Here is an 18,564-nt window from a genome sequence, read left to right as displayed (position 1 = left end):
TTTTAGCAAACTTTAATTCGTTGTAAACTTAGCATAAAAAAGCTGTGGAACATTTTCAATTGCTGGAAAAAATATTTACATTGCTGATGTCACCAGGTTCTATTTTTATCCCTCGTTTTCCACCATTTGGGAACAGTTGACTGACGGATGCCGTTTAGTTTGCATGATGCAAAATGAAACGGAACTTGAACCAAATTCTTTCCCAACTCATCTTTTGCCTCGCTTGCCTTTCAACGGGTCTTATGACTTTTGCCTGATTGTCTCATCATCTGACTTGCTATTTTCAGCCTTTCCTCCCCATTTGCGTATTGCATTCTTCTGCAGTCTTTGTTCCTCCTCTCTTCTTGCCCTCGTGAATAAAAATGTCCCAGGCTGTGAACTCTGTGGCTTTCACATCACTGCTGTTACCCAACACTGTAGCCGCTGTTATCCACAACATTGCCCTACTCTATCAGCACCTTTACATTCACTTATCCTTTTTTATCCCTACCAACGCCTGCCATATTGCTTCATTCTAATTGCACAAAATGATTGCAACATGGGCACGTTTGCATATGAAAGTGTTTGACGAACGCCTTAAAGAATATATTTTCCTGGAAAAATGGCATTACATAACGTGCTTGTGATTAAAACTATTTTATTGAGATGCTGAAGACAGGACATTCATCACGTTTGCCAAACCTGGAAAACAGGTGTGCAATGATCGGTTGGAATATTTGGAAAAAAATGTCAATATGGAATGTAATATCCAGAAATACAGATATAAATTGAACCACAACTACCATACCCATTGGTTACATCCACAAAGTCAATAGGGATGAAATGGAAGGGAACTAAAGGTACTAGTTTCACTAAATCCAAAATACAACATCCTGAAAAACTCCATTATGTTTTCAGACAACCAGAACCCTTAAAAGGTGTCAAACTCAGTTTAGCTCAGGGACCACGTGAAGGAAAATCTATTCCCAGCTGGCACATACACTGAACTGGTTCACAACCAAACACAAGACACCAGTGGCGGGCCGTGCATGTCACTCCTAGGCCTTCAGTAGTGCTACATCTGAATCAATCAGCTGCGAGTGTGGTATAACTACACATCCACTAGAGGTTGCCGTTGCTCATAAAATAACTTGTGATTTGAAGAAACTTAAGAAATACTGTAATATACACTGTTTGAATTTTTACTATAAAATATAATTGACATTAGTCTGTGATTCAGATATTTTTTGGCCGGCAGAGAAGGCCTTGCAGGCCCTGACGGACCACCACTGCAAGGCACATATCGATGCACAACCATTGACGCTCATATTCACATTGAGGAAGAATTTACAGTGTTACATGAACATGCCATGTGGAAAATGGCCGACACAGGGACACGCTCAAAACACCCCAACTGATCCCTTTTCAGTTCATTCCTTAACGGAAGTCTGTTGACACAATAAGGTCACTGCTGAATCCTATTGTTTGTTAAAATTAGACAATAGGTGCCTGATCCCAGAATAGCTTTCACGTTAGATTGAACCTGTTAGATTGAACCTAATCCTCAACGCAGGCAGCGTGAGCAAATAATTCTGAATGCAGATGATGCACATTCACATGCATGTTACACGACATTCATAACCTGCCAGAGTCATGGGGGGGCAGTGGGGGAAGGAATCCATTATGGTTATTTGAAGAATATTTAGCCCAATGTATCCAAACAAGGGGATTAATATCATAACAATGATGCATGAGAGGTGTTTTGCTCTTTGGTCTGTAGTGTTGGTTATGTACATTGTACTAGTATTTATGAAAGAGGAAATATATAAGTATCAAAATTATTGGTTTACAGGTCGTCACAGAATTATATGATTCTTTTTTCTCTGTCTGAAATATTTTATTCTATCCATCTATCTAATTTCCAGACTGCTCCATCCTCTATAGGGTGTCGGGGGGGTGCTGGAGCCTATCCCAGCCGTCTCCGGGCACTAGGCGGGGGACACCCTGAATCGGTTGCCAGCAAATTGCAGGGCACACAGACACAAACAACCATGCGCTCACACTCACACCTCGGGACAATTTGTAGTGTTCAATCAGGCTGCTATGGATTGGGTTGGATTGGATTGGATTTGCCTTTATTAGTCTCATAGTGGAGAAATTTACATTTCACAGCAGCAAAGTGAAATGTATGAATGTCTGTGTGTGTGTCTGTGTGTGAATGTATGTGTGTGAATGTTTTTTGATTGTCGGAGTATCCGGAGAAATCCCATGTGGGCATGGGGAGAACAGGCAAACTACACATAGGGCGGTTGGACCAGGTCTTGAACTCACAACCTCTGCACTGTGAAGCCGGTGTCCTAACCACTTATATTATAAATATTCAGAATGTATTCTTGAAAAAAAAAAAAAAAAAAAAAAAAACTAATAAACAGTATCTTACATTGGACTGGCAAATTGGTGCTATTCTTAAAACCGGCTTTGTTCATTTTAGGCAGCTAAAATATATAAAGTATTCTTGAGTTGAATGTACGTATTCATTTCTCCTTTTTGATTATATATTTTCACAAAATAACAATCTCACACATTTTGTCATCATATTCGGCGAATTTTTTTTTTCTCGTCGCACTACAAAGGGTTTCTTGTTACTTTACCGCAGATTTCTTGTAACATGATGACATAATCCTGCCATTTTGTGTTGTTCTCATTCTTCTTATTGAGACCCTGACACTCTTTTGTATCAATGTGATAATAATGGCGATGACAAGTCGTTCATTGATCCTTTCATGGGAAATTGAAGGAGCTTTTAAGGACAGGAAACCATCGTGATAATGAGCAGCCTGTTGCCCTTGCCAGCAATCCCGTTATACCTGTGGGTCGGTTGCATAATTTCGCAACAATCAGAGCATGTGCATGACTAGCTCTTCTCTTTTCCGTGTAGTGACGTAAATGGGGCCGGGTATTTGAAAAAGGAAGCATGGACACAATGCAAAGCGGCAAGCTGATCGTATTAGTTGCGGTGTCACAAGGCTTGCACATGCAAGTCTTCACATTTGCCTGAATTCCTCGGGTAAATTTAGAATGTACTCCATCATTTTCCGCTGCAACACATTCCTCAGTCTTTTTCATGAGAGATCTGTGTTGTAACAATGGAACCCTGTTCTATTGGCTGACATGTTTAAAAAAGTGTTTCAAAGTTTTATTTTTAGCATACTTTTACTTGGAGGAGTTCAAAAACTAAATTGTCGTTCTGATTAAAATTTTGCACAATGAATCCACTGTTTAACTCATGTGCTGCCATTCCAGATTCGGGAATTGAAAATTCTGCCCAGGAGCGCAATTCCCGAATTTGTTCGAGTTTTGGTTATTTTTGCAGGGGTGCCAATAAATGGCTGGCCATACCTCTGCAAATGTTTTTTTTTCCTTCCACAAGGAGCAGCATTTCCCTTTTTTCCATGTTATCACTTTGTTCCAGCTACTGCTGTTGTTAAAGCGCGATATGAACCAATATGTATTGCATTGTATTTTGGACAGCCACCTTCATTTCAAGCTCATAACTCAAGACCTATATAATTTAGGAATTAACTTTTTTTTAATGATGGAAGAAGAGCGTCTAAGGTTTCTTACGCTGGCTGCATTGAAAGGTTATGTAGTCTTGAAAATCAATATTCTGTGGTTCCTGCGATTCAAGTGACAATGACAAAAACCCTGGCATTCAAACACATTTTTGCACGTGTCTGGCAGTGCATGAGTGAACATAGACTTCTGATTCAAAGTTGATTATCTCACAAACACCACTAGCCTGATGGCCTTTCTGTGTGGAGTTTGCATGTTCTCCCCATTTGTGTGTGATTTTTCTCTGGATTGTCTGTTTCCTTCCATAACGTGCGTAGCAGGTTCATGGAACACTCACAATTGTCCGGAGATCTGAGTGTGAGAGCAGATGGTTAATTGTCAATTGCGTTCGGTTGCCAACGAGTTCAGGGTGTCCCCATCTACTCCCCTAGGACAGCTGGGATTGGCTAAGGCACGACCGCGGCCTTCGTGAGGATAAGAGGATTAAAAATGGATACATAGATAGATGGAATTCAATCTCTTCTCCCAATAGATCTATGTATTTGCTCTTGAAAAATGTTAAATGACATCATAGTAAGCGCACAGTTGTAGTTTTAGCATCAGGATATGATAAACTGAATGATTTAGCTGCCCCCAGCAGTGTTTTTGCATATCTTTTAACACTCTAGTTATTATTCACTGTGAGGTCATCACTATTGTCAGAGAGGCAACGAGTTAAACGTGCAAAAAAAAGTGCAAAAGAGGTTTTTATTTTCAGCCTCTGACACAGTTACCCATGAGTGATGTATTACAGATTGTTTACGCCACCCGTTCAGTGTTTCCGAGTCGGAGTGAATGGGAGGAGTTAGGAAAACAGGGAAGTGGAAACACTATTATTTCATAATAAATCACAAGCAATCTTTTCATTGCAATAAGCAATGAACATATGAGCTATTCCCGATGGCGTCAAACGCAGATTCTTATGACTCCCATCCCTCCTCTTTTGTAAGTACAATTTTAGACAGTAGCATCAAGCCAAAAGCTAAATTTTACCAAGATACAAAGGGGGGCATGCGTCACACTGATAATACCCCTGAGGTGATAATCAGAACAATTGCAACCTTATTAGACATCTGCAATGTCAGAGAGTGTGCTGCTTTTGACCTCTTCTGCACTTTGGAAAATCAGAAAATTCGGCATCTACGCCAGTGCGTGGGTTGAGGCCAGTCATGAAAACCCAGCATCCATGGTTTATGCGCCTCTTCTATTCGAGTCTGATAATCGCTTTGTGACCCTTTAGGGCAGGGGTGTCAAACTCATTTTTTGCCACGGGCCACATTGTAGTTATAATTTCCTCTCGCGGGCTGTTATAAATTTAGGGAAACCATTGGAATGTTTAATCTCCTCCACGTATTGAATACAGAATGCACAACAAATTAAGAAAATACTAATTTTCAAATCTGAAGTCAAGAATAATTATTATAATTATTATAGTTATTGCGGTCTACATGGGACAATTTGAAATGTTGCTTTGAACTTCAGCAAGCATAATGGAATTTCACAGGTTTGATTGGCTTTCGCGGGCCGAATAAAATGATGTGGTGGGCCAGATTTGGCCCCCGGACCTTGACTTTGACACCTGTGTTTTAGGGACACGGTTCTTCAAAGCAGTACTCATCAAGGCAGAAGTGCATCATAAAATCATGGTGTCATGTTTGCCTTTCCCATCATACTACATCAGTCAGAAAAGGCATTGTTAAAAAAAACAACGCAAAACAAAAAATAAATAAATTAGGGCGTTATGAAGCGTCGGCGCTTGTTAAAGTGATTTTTTTTCTGAAATGAGACTTACAACCACCGTCATTTTCATCGATATCGGAAAAATATCCACACGCTTCCATCGGTTTAAATAAGACATTTTCAAAGGGAAAAAAAGGATGTGCTTACAAATTTTCTCTTGATTGTTTCAAACGTATGGCCCAGAAGTGCTTTTCACACACACCAACTGCTATTGTGACTTAGCGACTGCCTCAGTGTAGGTTGGTGAGAAACGACATCTTTTGACTTCTGTACAAATTTTCGTTATGCTACCGCCCGTTGAAGGAAACTCCGTTGTAAACTGAGAAGTCCTTCTGATTTGCACACTTTTTCCATGTGTGAATTACAATTAGCTTCCTTGCTTCTTCCCGTTTTCCGTTCAGCCACTTTAAGTTAATTCACTTGTTGTAAGGACACTGACGTAGACTTTATGGTTCCCGTGTTCTGATGAGGAAAAAATGAAGAGGTGACAGGGGAGTTTCCCAACCGCATCCAAAGGGATCGAACCCTGGTTGCTAGGAGACTAATGGAAAGTCATGGGCCAAAAAGAATGGCAGCAGTGAGTCACTGACCGTGAGGGAAATTGTGTGAAGTCACACAAGTCCAAAATTAGAAAAGGGTAACGATGCCAAATCTCGAATGAGTTGGTCGAAAATAGCTTTTCATTGAATATGCAATAAAATAAGCCCACACTTCTCTCTGACGAAGCATGGGAAACAATCTTATCAAACGATGATGTGAAGCCATAATAAAAAATATCTAGACGCATTTCATTCAAATGGAATGTTGCTGCAATTATATGATAAAGTGAAATTTCTCCTTGTCATCAGCAGGCCAGATAGATGACTTTGAATAAAATCCGTCTTTCCATCACTCTCTCTTCTCTTGCTCGACCAAAGTGTTTCTGTATCCCTGTTGGTACACGCTGACATTAAACGGTGTAGTATTAGGTAACACCGGTGTGGGCGAGGGCCGGATGTTTGCCCTTGGTAGGTTTAGCACCATCAGGTGATTCTGCACTCTGCTCTTGACATTTGCACTGAAAAGAAGCGGCTGTTTGTTTCCTCAGTGTCCTGCTCTCAAAACACCGGGATAGTACTTCCCCGCACATCAAATTAGCTGAAAGAACGATGACGACAATTGTTTTTTTTTCCTGCCTTGCAATAAAAGGATAATTCATCCACTTTCCAAGCCGCTTATCCTCATAAGGTTCACAGGGCCTATCCCAGTTGTCTTCGGGCAGTGGGTGGAGGACACCCTGATCTGGTTGCCAGCCAATTGCATGGCACATATAGGCGCAGAAATATCCACGTTCACACTCACACCTAGGGACAATCTGGAATGTTCAATCAGCCTGCCATGCATATTTTTTAGAATGTGGGAGGAAACCAGAGCCCAAAACGGCTGGGATAGGCTCCAGCAACCCTCACAACCCTAGTGAGGATGTAGTAGTTAGGAAAATGCATGAATGATGATGATGATGATAATGATGATATAACCTTTATTTATCTCACATTGGAGAAATTCCAAATTTCTTAATGACAGAAAAACTTATCCTGTGTCTGTAAAGTGACCTTGAGTTTTGAAAGGCGCTTATAAATTAAATGTATTATTATTAATTCCAAGACACAAGTACTACGAATGGTAGGGATCTCACATACCCTGTTCTTGTGAGCGTATAGGCAGATTTCTGAGGAAATGTAAATTTTGGCAATATTGACTCATTTTGGAGCTTTGGTTATCAAATTGTGCACAAATCATCTGATAAGGAATGGAAACAAATTGTGAGGTATATTAGACAAACACTAATTTCAACCATTTGTTCATAGACCCATAGCTGGGTTTGAACAAAAGTGAGGAAAGTACCCCCAAATCCACCTGAATATTGGTGGACTTCAATTTTACAATAAAATAAAATATCTATATATATTGTATAATTTTCTCCTTTTTTGTCTTCCCAAACAACTCCCATCATTTTCTATTTGTTTACACATTTGATTTCTTTAGAAGCATGATTTTTTAACGGTATGAATCCAAAATTGGCAGGCATAAGCAGCTGCAAAAATGCTTGATACACCGGCCAAATCCAGAACAATCTCAGGAACTGAGATCTTCCATGAACTCGCATCCATCTGCGAGTATTTGGGATCTAGATGATGTAACCAGTTAATCAATATCAGTCAAAAAGGAGCAGCAATCAAAAATGGCAGCCTAATAGGAAGAGAATATAAACAACCGTGCAAGCATCTTTCTACTGATTTTTTGAGTGATTTAATAATAATAATCCATTTCATTTCTAAGCGCCTTTCAAAACTCTCAAGGACACTTTACAGTCACAGGATGGAGGAACCATTGCACTCATTCCAGATTAACAGGACTTTTCCACATTAGTTTTAAAAATAGTGGATGAGTTTGAATCTCTGAAATCCAAGTAATTTAATTTGATGAATTACACTTGGCCATCCATAACTACGTACTCATGTTCTCAAGTAAATTTTGCAGAAATGCATAAAATAATCAATTTACTGGTAATTTTGGTGGGTCTAGTCTTTAGAGTACATCCTGTTTCTGTTTGAGTAAACTACACCTTGATTAAATTGGCGTCTTTTTACCCACTAAATGATCAATGTCTCTATGATGTCAGGAAAGAAATAAACATTGGAGTGGAACACGGATAGACAATCTTTCCACTTGTTTATAATAAAACAAGAGCATCGCATGATAGTGTTCTAGGGAGAGAAAAAAAAAATCACATGAAGCGACGTAACAAGGAGCTGCTGGCAGTCTTCCTAAACAAAGTCACACTTATCTATTCAGTTCCCGAAATTTGTTTTTAAAAGCTCTTTTGGTTGTTTTCATAATTATGACAGCCTTTCTACTCCTCCTCCGCCTCACCACTGTCATTCAGTTGCTTTTATCACGAGAAAAGGATTTTACAATGAGGTTTTGGAGGGCTCAAATGGATATTTGGTAGACCTACACTTGCTTACATAGAGCTCAACATTAATTCTGGACATGGAAACAGTTATAGATCATTCTTCAAAGCGAATTGCAAGTGAACTTGAAATGCAAAACAAAGCCACACGCTCATCAGGGCCGGAAACTAAAGAGAATAAAAAACTAAATAAAAGAATTCCACCCTCTTTCCGCTTAATCACCCAACATTCTTCATTATTCTTGGGCCTATTTATAAAACTCATTTCTGCCCGATAGTAGTTAACGGTCCAGTGAAGAAATTAACAATGTAACTGCAATCACAGTTCATGGCATTATTCCATTGGTGACCAATTGTTGGTGGGTTGGTTTCTGATCCTCTTTGACCAGCGCCCAGCCCCCCGCGGGGAATGATATGACGAATAGCAAGACGACTCATTCATTTGTCAGACGCTAATCGTGCAAACTGAACAATTCCATCAACTGTTTTTGGATGCTTTGTGTGATGTGACTGATATTTTGACTCTTTGTGGTTCTTTATAACGACTGAATTATGATTTAGGGTTTGAGACGCATTTATGTCATTTTACTTCTTCTTTCGTCTGGAGCCTCATTCTTTTATTATATAACGCAGGCGAAGTAGGAAGAGTGTATTTTTCCATTCGACGGTACTGGATGTCTGATATTTGCGTACTAAATCCTGCCTTTGGTCATAATGGCTTTTCAACAAATCCTTCAAGGAAAGCATTTTCTAAGAAGAGTAGGAGGTCAAAAATGTGTCAGGCAAGATCGTTATCATTATGAAAATGTCCACTTAGGCCTGTTTTGTCAATTAAGTTACACACTCTGCATGCAGCAATTCATTTAATATTGTCATTGATTTAAAAAAAAGCACTGTAACTAAATAACTAAGTAAATAAATAAATTATACATACACAAACAAATACATACCGAAATACATAAATGAATAACTGAATAAATAAATACATAAATAAATACATAAATAAATACATAAATAACACATAAAACCATACAGATAAACAAGCAAATACATAATTTAAAAATACTGTGACATAAAACTACACAAATAAACACAAAAATAAACACATAAATAAACAAATAACTAAATAAATAAATAAATAAAAAACAATTGGGATGACTAACCCTTTCAGGGACAACGGTTACAACAGTGGACTACTTATCCTCTATAGTGTGACACTAGTGCTTCTTATTATGCCATTTAAGATTTTGATATTATGAGACTAAAATGACACCAAAAAACTAATGAATAGTACCTTACCATTTCGAATCTTCAAGCAGAATGTACGTGGAGGGAAGTGGACCCAGAGCTTTGAGTGGTAAATTGACATCCGCAGGTAGCTCCAGAGTTGCAAAGAGACTGGAAGAGTCACAGAAAGGGAAATACATCGATGTTCTTGAAAATGGAAAAAAAGTGAGAAAACAGAAGAAAAAGCACTAAATATAGAAAAACTTGTACGTTCAAATGATACTGGAATTCCTCACCTGCAAAGCTTGCACTTCTTTTTTTGTTGTTTTTGTCTTATTTTTGCATTTTCTTTTGTCACTTTGAGTTGTTGTGGGTCGTGCGGAACGGATATAGATTGTTTTTCAGCATTTTTGGCCACGACATTCATCAATGAGGAGACTTTTGAGGAGCAGTTGCATCATGTCAGCAGCACGAATATGCCAGCACTGTTTTTGATTTGGAAGGAATGTCGGTGCCATTTGACTGACATTGCTGGACAGCTCTGGAGCGATTGTGCTTTTTTTTGCGCCTGTCATGGGCAGTATTTTCACAGCCCCATTTTGTTTAGTGGAAAGGTCAGTGCTGTTGGACAGTCTGCGGCTGGATGGGATGCCCGCGATGAGAAGAAAGGAGCATCAGTGCAGAGCGATGATGCGTATGTCATGTGCAACTGTCGTGGCTGGGAATTGAAGCAGATGTACGTGGGATATGACAGGTGAGACAATCTCTTTTCATCAATGGATGCTCCAGTTTAGTGTCTGTAGTAGACGTCCACATTCCACCATGACATCCCGATCCACTGGTGAAAATGATGCTTTGATCCTCTCCTCTTTCATCTCAAACTGCTTCATACAACAAAGAGGGTGCTGAAAGTGCTTTTGTGTTGAGTCACATTATTTGTTATTTAGTTTGTTTAGTTTAGTGGTTGACTTCAAGAAGGCACTGCGAGAGTGTTTTTCCTTCTTCGGCAGCTTTCCTTTCCTTTGTTTTTTCTTTCTTTCCTTCCTTTCCTTTCCTTTCCTTTCCATTTACTTTAATTGTTTTGCTGCTGTGAAATATACAAGACTAATACAGGGTAATCCAATCCAAAATATACCCATTTTTACTTTTTGGTGAGTCAACATGTTGTAACCCAGACAAAGTGGTGTGTCATCAAATGCAATGCCACTTTGTTTTTTAAACACTGTACCCAACCCCCCCACCCCTTCTTCTGCAGGATGCAGTACTGGAATGAAATACGTACAGTCCAATGCAAAATGTGGATAGAAAAGAAGCCATTTACACACTTGATTACTTGTTAACAGGCTCAAAATGATTCACAAATACCGACGGAAGCCTTGGATGGAAGATGTATTACTCACACCCATTCAGCACCGTCTATGTAATGGAAGCTTGAGTCAGGATTTTTTGGGGGGTGTGTGTGTGTATGGGGGGACATTTTTCTGTTTCATCTCATACACAACGCACATGCAAAGGGCTGCTCATTCCTAAACATCTTGCATATTCAAAATAGTAACATTTCCCATTTCTACTCATTAGTTTTAAAAGATTCAGAGCGACAAAAATAACATTGACCTTTTTTTTTTCAGCTCTCCAGCTGTCATTATTTCTGCGCCTCTTTTGTGAAAACATACGGGCCTGTACTTCAAACACTACACCCTAAAATATATAACACTGGATAATGGCATGATTTGTAGCTGAATGGAAAACAGGAGAAAAGCCAAGACGGTCTGGTTAGAGTTAAAACGGTTGCATAATAGTGAGGCTCTGAGAGAGGAAACGGAAAAAGAGGATCCATCAAAAAGCTGCGGCAAACATCTACCGATGAACCTCAACCGGTTGCATTGATTAGGGCCATGTAAGACCAGACGCGGCATGTCGCGAGTTGTTGCGCTTTCTATCGCGCTGATAAACAAACATGAATTGTTGGGGTAAAAAAATTCTGCCACGATGTCTGAGACATTTTCCGTTTCAGTTTTTTCGCCAGTCCCGAGGCCTATTTGACAGCTCATGAAAATAGGAAGTGACAAACAGAAAATTGGCACAGTATTATATTTTCATAGTGATAGTCGTTAACTTTTTTTTAAATAACAGTTCCTCTGAGATTTTATTGGGGCCCAAGTACCTGCCTGTGTAAAGGCCCTCTTGGAATCACTGTGCTTATTTTTCAAATAAATGAATGAATGAGTTACGAATATGCCATTTAACTGGAAAAATATAGAATAAGTAAATAAACAAATTGCTGACACCTATCATAACAAAACGGTTGAAAAAGTCTCAAGCACCCATGCCCAAAATGAAAAAAGGAAATTGAGCAATTTGTTTGGATTCCAGGCGAGTTCCGAGTCTCACGTTTTTTCAAGCGACAACCAGGGAACTCGTACAAACGAATTCCAATCAAAGGCAAGTCGACAGATGGATGACCATAAATTTATTGCGGGTGGATCATGGCGTGAAAGTATGACAATCATCTTGTGGGTGGGCCATGTCAAAGGAGTTACAAGGGTCCTTTCATAGCCAATTGCGGGTTTGTCTTCTTCGAATTGCATTGAAGGCCAGAGCAATTGCTCCTGCGGGCCTCTTTTACTTTTCCTAGAAATATTTTGATTTATTTTAAAATAGGCCTCTTCCAAACAATTGAGCGAGTGGCCTGGAAGCTTTGGTAACATAGTCCGGCATAACATCATGTGCACAACTTCTTGGTCAAATGGGTTCATTTAACACAAACGCTGCATGACTCCAAACATACAAATGGTCAGATTTATAAAAAACCTAAAGAGCAAGTCTATGTCCGATAAAAGGAATTCATTGCACTTTAATTTCTTTGTTTGTCTTTGTTTGGTAAATTAAACTTGCAGTCAACAATCAACTTCACATATGTATCATTTATACAATTCTTGTTCTTTTTACCCCTCTCATAATTTCACCGCTGTAAACAAATACATCAAAGTTCAGTTATCTTTTATCAATTTAAAGAGTTGGAATGAAGAAAAACTCATTTTAAAAATTTGCCTGTGTACCTCATATTTTGACTTCTAAGTAAAACAGTTGCATTGCAAATGCACTAAAATCATCCATCCATCCATCCATCCATCCATTTTCCATACCGCTTTTTCCTCATTAGGGTCGCGGGGGGTGCTGCAGCAAATCCCAGCCATCTTTGGGCACCAAGCGGGCGACCCTGAATTGGTTGTCAGCCAATCACAGGGCACAGAGAGACAAACAACCATCAACACTCACACTCAGACCTCGGGACAATTTGTATTGTTCAATCAGCCTACCATGCATGTTTTTGGAATGTGGGAGGACCCTGTTGTATTGCTTTCAGATGTGCGTTTTCGTATTGAAGCATTAAACCAATCACAATTTCAGCCATAATTTGTGACCAGGGTAAGAAATCTGCCTGGACGCCTTCAAAATCAGTTCTGCGGGCCCTGTCGCATCAAATGTGTCGATCAAACTGTTGCTCTAACCAATCAGATTTCGAGTTGGCAACCCAAATGTGAAATGTAAATTTCTCCACTGTGAGACTAATAAAGGCATATCCAATCCAATCCAATCCAATCCAATCCAATCCAATCCAAAAGGGCTACCAAAGCCTTCTTGCAGGCAATGGTCAGGCAAACTATGAGCTAACCAGAGCTCGCAAACTGTATCGGTAGCAAGCTGCATAAGCAAATATATTGTTGTGTCGATTTAATAGCAGTTTTGTCAACCCACAATGGCTGGAAGAGAAGAAATGGATTTGGTTGCAGATTTACTGTTAAAGTCATTTTCAAGACTGACTTTTCGAGAAAAGTTGGACATCATGATGAAAGGACGGACGAGCAAAAATAGCAAATAATATTGCAATTTTATGAGGTTATTATTTATGCTTTGCCATTCTTCGCCAGTCCTCTTCTTTGTGGTGTGAAAGAGCGGCTTCTGACCCCATATAATGAATCCACATGTTGATCGTAAAAACGCGAACAGTTTAATGACAGTTTCTAAACAAGTTATTTCCTGGCTAACTATACCCTCTAGTACAGCACAGGACGTGTAGTAAATCACACCACACCTTTTTTACAGTAGCAGCTGTGGATTGATTTAGACGTAGCACTACAGAAGTCCGAGGAGTGACAAGCACGGCCCGCTACTAATTCTTATATATTAGAAACTAAGAGATGGAAAATTCCCAAATAATTCCATGGCTTCCGTTCATATGCATTCAACTTCCTTTTGATTCAAGCTTTACGTATTCCAGAGCCTTGAGGAAACAGATGCTGAATGAGTCATTTGACTTCATCAAGGTGAGGTGAATGAAGTGCTGTATTTATTTATTTATTTATTTATTTATTTATTTATTTTTTAAAGGACGGCGGGTAGTGGGGGTGTCAGGGTCGCTGGGTGAGGTGATTTTTCCGATATTTTTTTTATGTTTGGGAATGATGTAAAGTATCAGCATTTATCCACAGCTGAAAATAAAGCCCCATGTGCTAGTGAAAATCTGAGAGCATCAATACCAGAGCCAATTAGGGATGAATCCGAATCAATGCGTCGTCTTGAACGGTTTTCAATATACTTAGGCAATTGGCGTTGATGTTAGGTGCAATAAGCACCTGACCTGACAGTTGGTGGCATGACTGAACTCGCTCGAAGAAAGTACAAATTGTCTACTGGCATCACGGAAAAAAAAAGTCGTCAGGTTTCATACCTTCCTGGTAGTTTCATCATCGAGATGCCTGGTAGCGAAAGAGGTTATTTGTAGATGAGGATGTGATCACTTTCCACCAGGGGGTTGGCTCAAGCAGTGAGTGGAGCGCAGACCTCTGCCAAGGCCAAAAATGTGTCCTGTCAATGGCAGAACGCCAGCAGCTGTCTGTTGACCAGAGTTTTAGTGGCGATAAAATACATTCATCATTCATCAGGAATGTACTTTACATCAAGTACCCTAGAACTGAAAAAAAAAACAACGTATTTTGTGTGTTTTGGAATTGGTGAATAGACAGTGAGACGCATTCGTTGGCATGGTTAATAAAACAAATATGGATGCTGTCGGTAACTTTGGGAAGCATGACAAAACTGTAAATTGGAGCAGGATAAGGAATGCCGCTTCATGTCATGATGCGGCTGCTTGCAAGATTACTTTTTTTTCATTTTTGTTTGAGGGCTAAGAAGCCCTTCATCTCCCAGCAGTGGCGGACCGCCAAGGCCGCAAAGCCTTCTCTGCTGGTCTAAAAATATCTGAATCACAGACTCATTTTAATTATATTTTGTCCAGGAATTCTTCTCAAATAATTCCAAATTGTCTTACAGCTTCTTTTCATTACTTTTCCAATGTTGCACAGCTTCCCTTCCAGCTTTTCGTATTTAACCATTTAACCAATCATATTTCAGCCATCAATTGTTACCAGACTCAAAAATCTACCTGGATGCCATCACAGACAGTTCTGCATCATCAAACATGTCGACCTAACTGTTGCTCTCACCAATCAGATTTCGTGTTGGCAACGCTAAGGGGTTGATCAGCGCCTTCTTGAAGGCGCTGGTCAACATCAGAGTTTTCGCAAACAATGATTGGCGAGTCACTAGCCAATCATAGTTTGCGAAAGCTGCTCTGATCACAAGCCGCCAGTGCCCAGAGCATACTGGCCAAATCCAGCACACTATCGGTAGTGAACTGTATATGCAAATATTTGTTGTGTTGATTTAATAGCAATTTTGTCACCCCACAATGGCTGAAGGAGGAGAATAAATGGATTTGGTTGGCCATTTTCAAGGCAGACTTGAAGAAAAGGTCAGTCAGTTATTTCCTGGCTAATGACACCTTCTTGTGGACTTGTAGTACATAACACCACTCTTTTTTCAGTCTGGATTGATTCAGACATAGCACAACTGAAGGCCTAGTGATGAAATTCATGGCCTGCCACTGACTTCCAGTCATATAAAATGACCTGTGAGCAGCATATTCACCGTCGGTAGTTTTTTGTAAGCCTCCAAAAAAAGACTTTTGTTAAAAGAAAACTGCTGCTCGTAAAAGTCTCTAATGTATTTCTCTTGAAACAGGCATAATATTCCAAGAATAACATCGACCCAGAACCCCAACACAAATACCATGTGTTTTATCAACATCCATGCGTATCCTCCTGTTTTGCAAACTTTTTGTTGAAAACAGTCATGTATTCTTCTACTATGGCAACATCATAGGAAGAAGTCCATTATCCGCCATGAGGCAGCCCGTGAGTCAAACATTAGTCTAATGTACGAGGTAAGACATTGCGCGCTGACATCAAGCACTTGATTCATTTCCGCTGAAGCGCTTCCTCCCTTGAGATGACACATTACGCTGCACGATCACACGAGCCGCTAACAACTCACTGGTGGGAATCCAAGCACGAGGCGGGGGATAATTAGCCAAGGGTAAAAAAGGGAATCCTACATGCCAAAATGAAAGGGGATAGTTTCCATGTTTGAAATTAAAATGTTATTACGGATTTAAAACACTGTAGATGATATTGTATATACATGGAATACACACGCCTAATCTAAACTAAAGGATACTCACATTATCTCCATGCCCATCAAAGCATGATAGTCTCATGTGTACAGGATGCAAGTGTATCCAAAATAAGTTGGAAGGGAGGACTGATGAAAATGTATAACCCCCCAAAAAAACAAAAAACACTTGCACTGGTACAATCAAAAAATGTAATCAAAAACATGAAGTTAAAAAAATAAGCAACAAAGCACCTGAACAAACAAGCAAATCCACAATATTGGAGCAATGTAACAGTGACAAACAAAAACCCATGAATGGATATCAACAACCGGATAAAGACTGACAGAACCCTGGAAAATAAATACCATCAAACTGACAAGACAATAAGGAACACCTGGACAGGACACTAGGGGTTGAGGGAGCTGATTGGCTGACACAAAAGACCTGAATGACAAGAAGGGGTGGAAGCCAAACAAAAAAAGCACAGGAGGAAGTAAAACTATGAAACAAGTCCCAACTTAATAAAAAAAACATGGCAGGTAGAGAAAGCGGCCCTCCAGTTGTCTGCTACTTGCTTGTCCTCCTTTCTCGTGATTGTAGAATTTTCAGTCTCAAGAAAGACACTGTTGGTCATTCAGAATATGTTTGTACTGTAAATTATGAACGAACAGTAGAACACTATCATTTTTTTTAATACTACTCTTTATTTTTCAAACTGTTACGTTTGTCTTGACTACTAATAGCTTTGATGGCATTCAAGTGTTTTCTAAAAGAATGCAGCTCTCATACGTCAAATAAAAGTCCAAGATGGAGCCCTAGTAGACTCACAACCCATGCTTTTTCTGTTGTTTTTGTGTTGTTTTGTTTTCTTTTGTCACTTACAGTTGTTTTCCATCATGTGGAACGGATCAGATTGTTTTTCAGTATTTTTGGCCACGCCATTCATTAAGGAGACTCTGCTGAGTGATTGCGCCTTTTTGGCAGCACGAATAAGCCAGCACTGTTTTTGATTTGGGAGGAATGTCAGTGCCATTTGACTGTCAAAGCTGAACAGTTCAGGGGCGATTGTGCTTTTTTTTTTGCGCCCTAATGGGCAGCATTTTCACAGCCCCGCTTTGTTCAACGGAAAGTTCGGTGCTGTTGGACGAGTCTGCGGGCGGATGGATTGCTTGAGAAGCCCGCAATGAGATGAAAGGACCGTCAGCGCTGTGTGCCGATGTGGAACTGTTGCGGTTTGGAATTGAAGCGGATTTACGTGGGATCTGAGACAATCTGTTTTTGTCAATGGATGCTACAGCTTCGTATTCGCTTTCAACATTTAGCTTGTAGCAGACGTGCACATTTCACCATGATGTCCCTGATCCACTGGTAAAAAGGATGCTTTGAACCTCTCTTCTTTCTAAAAGTGCTTCATGACTGTCTGTGTCTTTTGTGTTGTGTCACATTATTTGTTATTTTTTTTTTTTTTTTGCTTCAAGATGGCGCCGCAAGAGTGGCTGCCTTCACAGCAGCTCCTGCATTTCATTTCTTCCTTTATTTCTTCCTTTCCTTTCCTCTTACCTTCATCACTTTGCTGCTGTAAAATGTATATTTCTCCACTGCAAGAGTAATAAAGGTTAATCCAAGTCACGCAGTATGTAAAAAGAAAAAAAAAAAAACGTTTTTTTTTTGTGGGGGGTACGGAGGGGACTACAAAACTAAACAGATGAAGTCAGAGGATTGCAATCCAAATAGGAGAGCACAATATTAAAGCTTCGCACCTACATCCTTCATCATTTAAAGTGTTTTGTTGGAAGGTAAACTAAGTCTGGCCTCTTGCCTCTCCCCCCACTCTCTATGTCTGCGCTAAAAATAGACTGCACGATTGTAAAAACAGCCTCAAATCCTCTTGTGGGCCATTTGCATGTCTCTGTGTTAAATGTCAAAACCCAACATGTTTTTACGTCGGCTCTTGCGACCCGCAGCAACGTCAAAGTCAAAGGTTCCCCCGACACACACTGACTTTCACACAAGCCTCGCAGAACTCTGCGCCAGCGATGGAAACCAGCGGATAAATACTGGCGCTGCTTTCCGAGTCGAGCGTGCCAAGTTGAAAATATTCCGCAATAAATCTGAGGTCAGTGTTGTTACAGCCCCCTCAGCTCAGTCAAAACGGGATTAATTTTTCTCCAGTGTGCCTGACTGAGGGAACCAGGCTGCATTTTATCCACGAGTTGACAGAACGACGCCTTCACAGCGGGGTGAAGAAAATTTTGTCCATGTTACCTGAGGTACAGCCTCATGTCGGGTGGGACTGAGATAGCATCCCTACTAGGTATGTTCCTTAAAAATGTAATGCGGAGATAGTCAACTGGTATGAAAATGTGAAATAACAGAAGTATTTGTCATGATTTTCCAACGACTGCAGCTAACAATGACACATGTACAAGGCATGACCATTAACAAATAATGCTTAGGTTAGCAGAGCTAACATGTCAGCCGGCAATACATTGTGGGTAAACCCAGGACATCATAGACCTTTATACCCAACACCCAC

This window comes from Hippocampus bargibanti, linkage group LG18 (genome assembly GCF_051943395.1).
Source record: "Hippocampus bargibanti isolate YZ-2025 linkage group LG18, ASM5194339v1, whole genome shotgun sequence".
Classification (NCBI taxonomy): domain Eukaryota; kingdom Metazoa; phylum Chordata; class Actinopteri; order Syngnathiformes; family Syngnathidae; genus Hippocampus; species Hippocampus bargibanti.
This window is presented reverse-complemented; position numbering follows the sequence as displayed.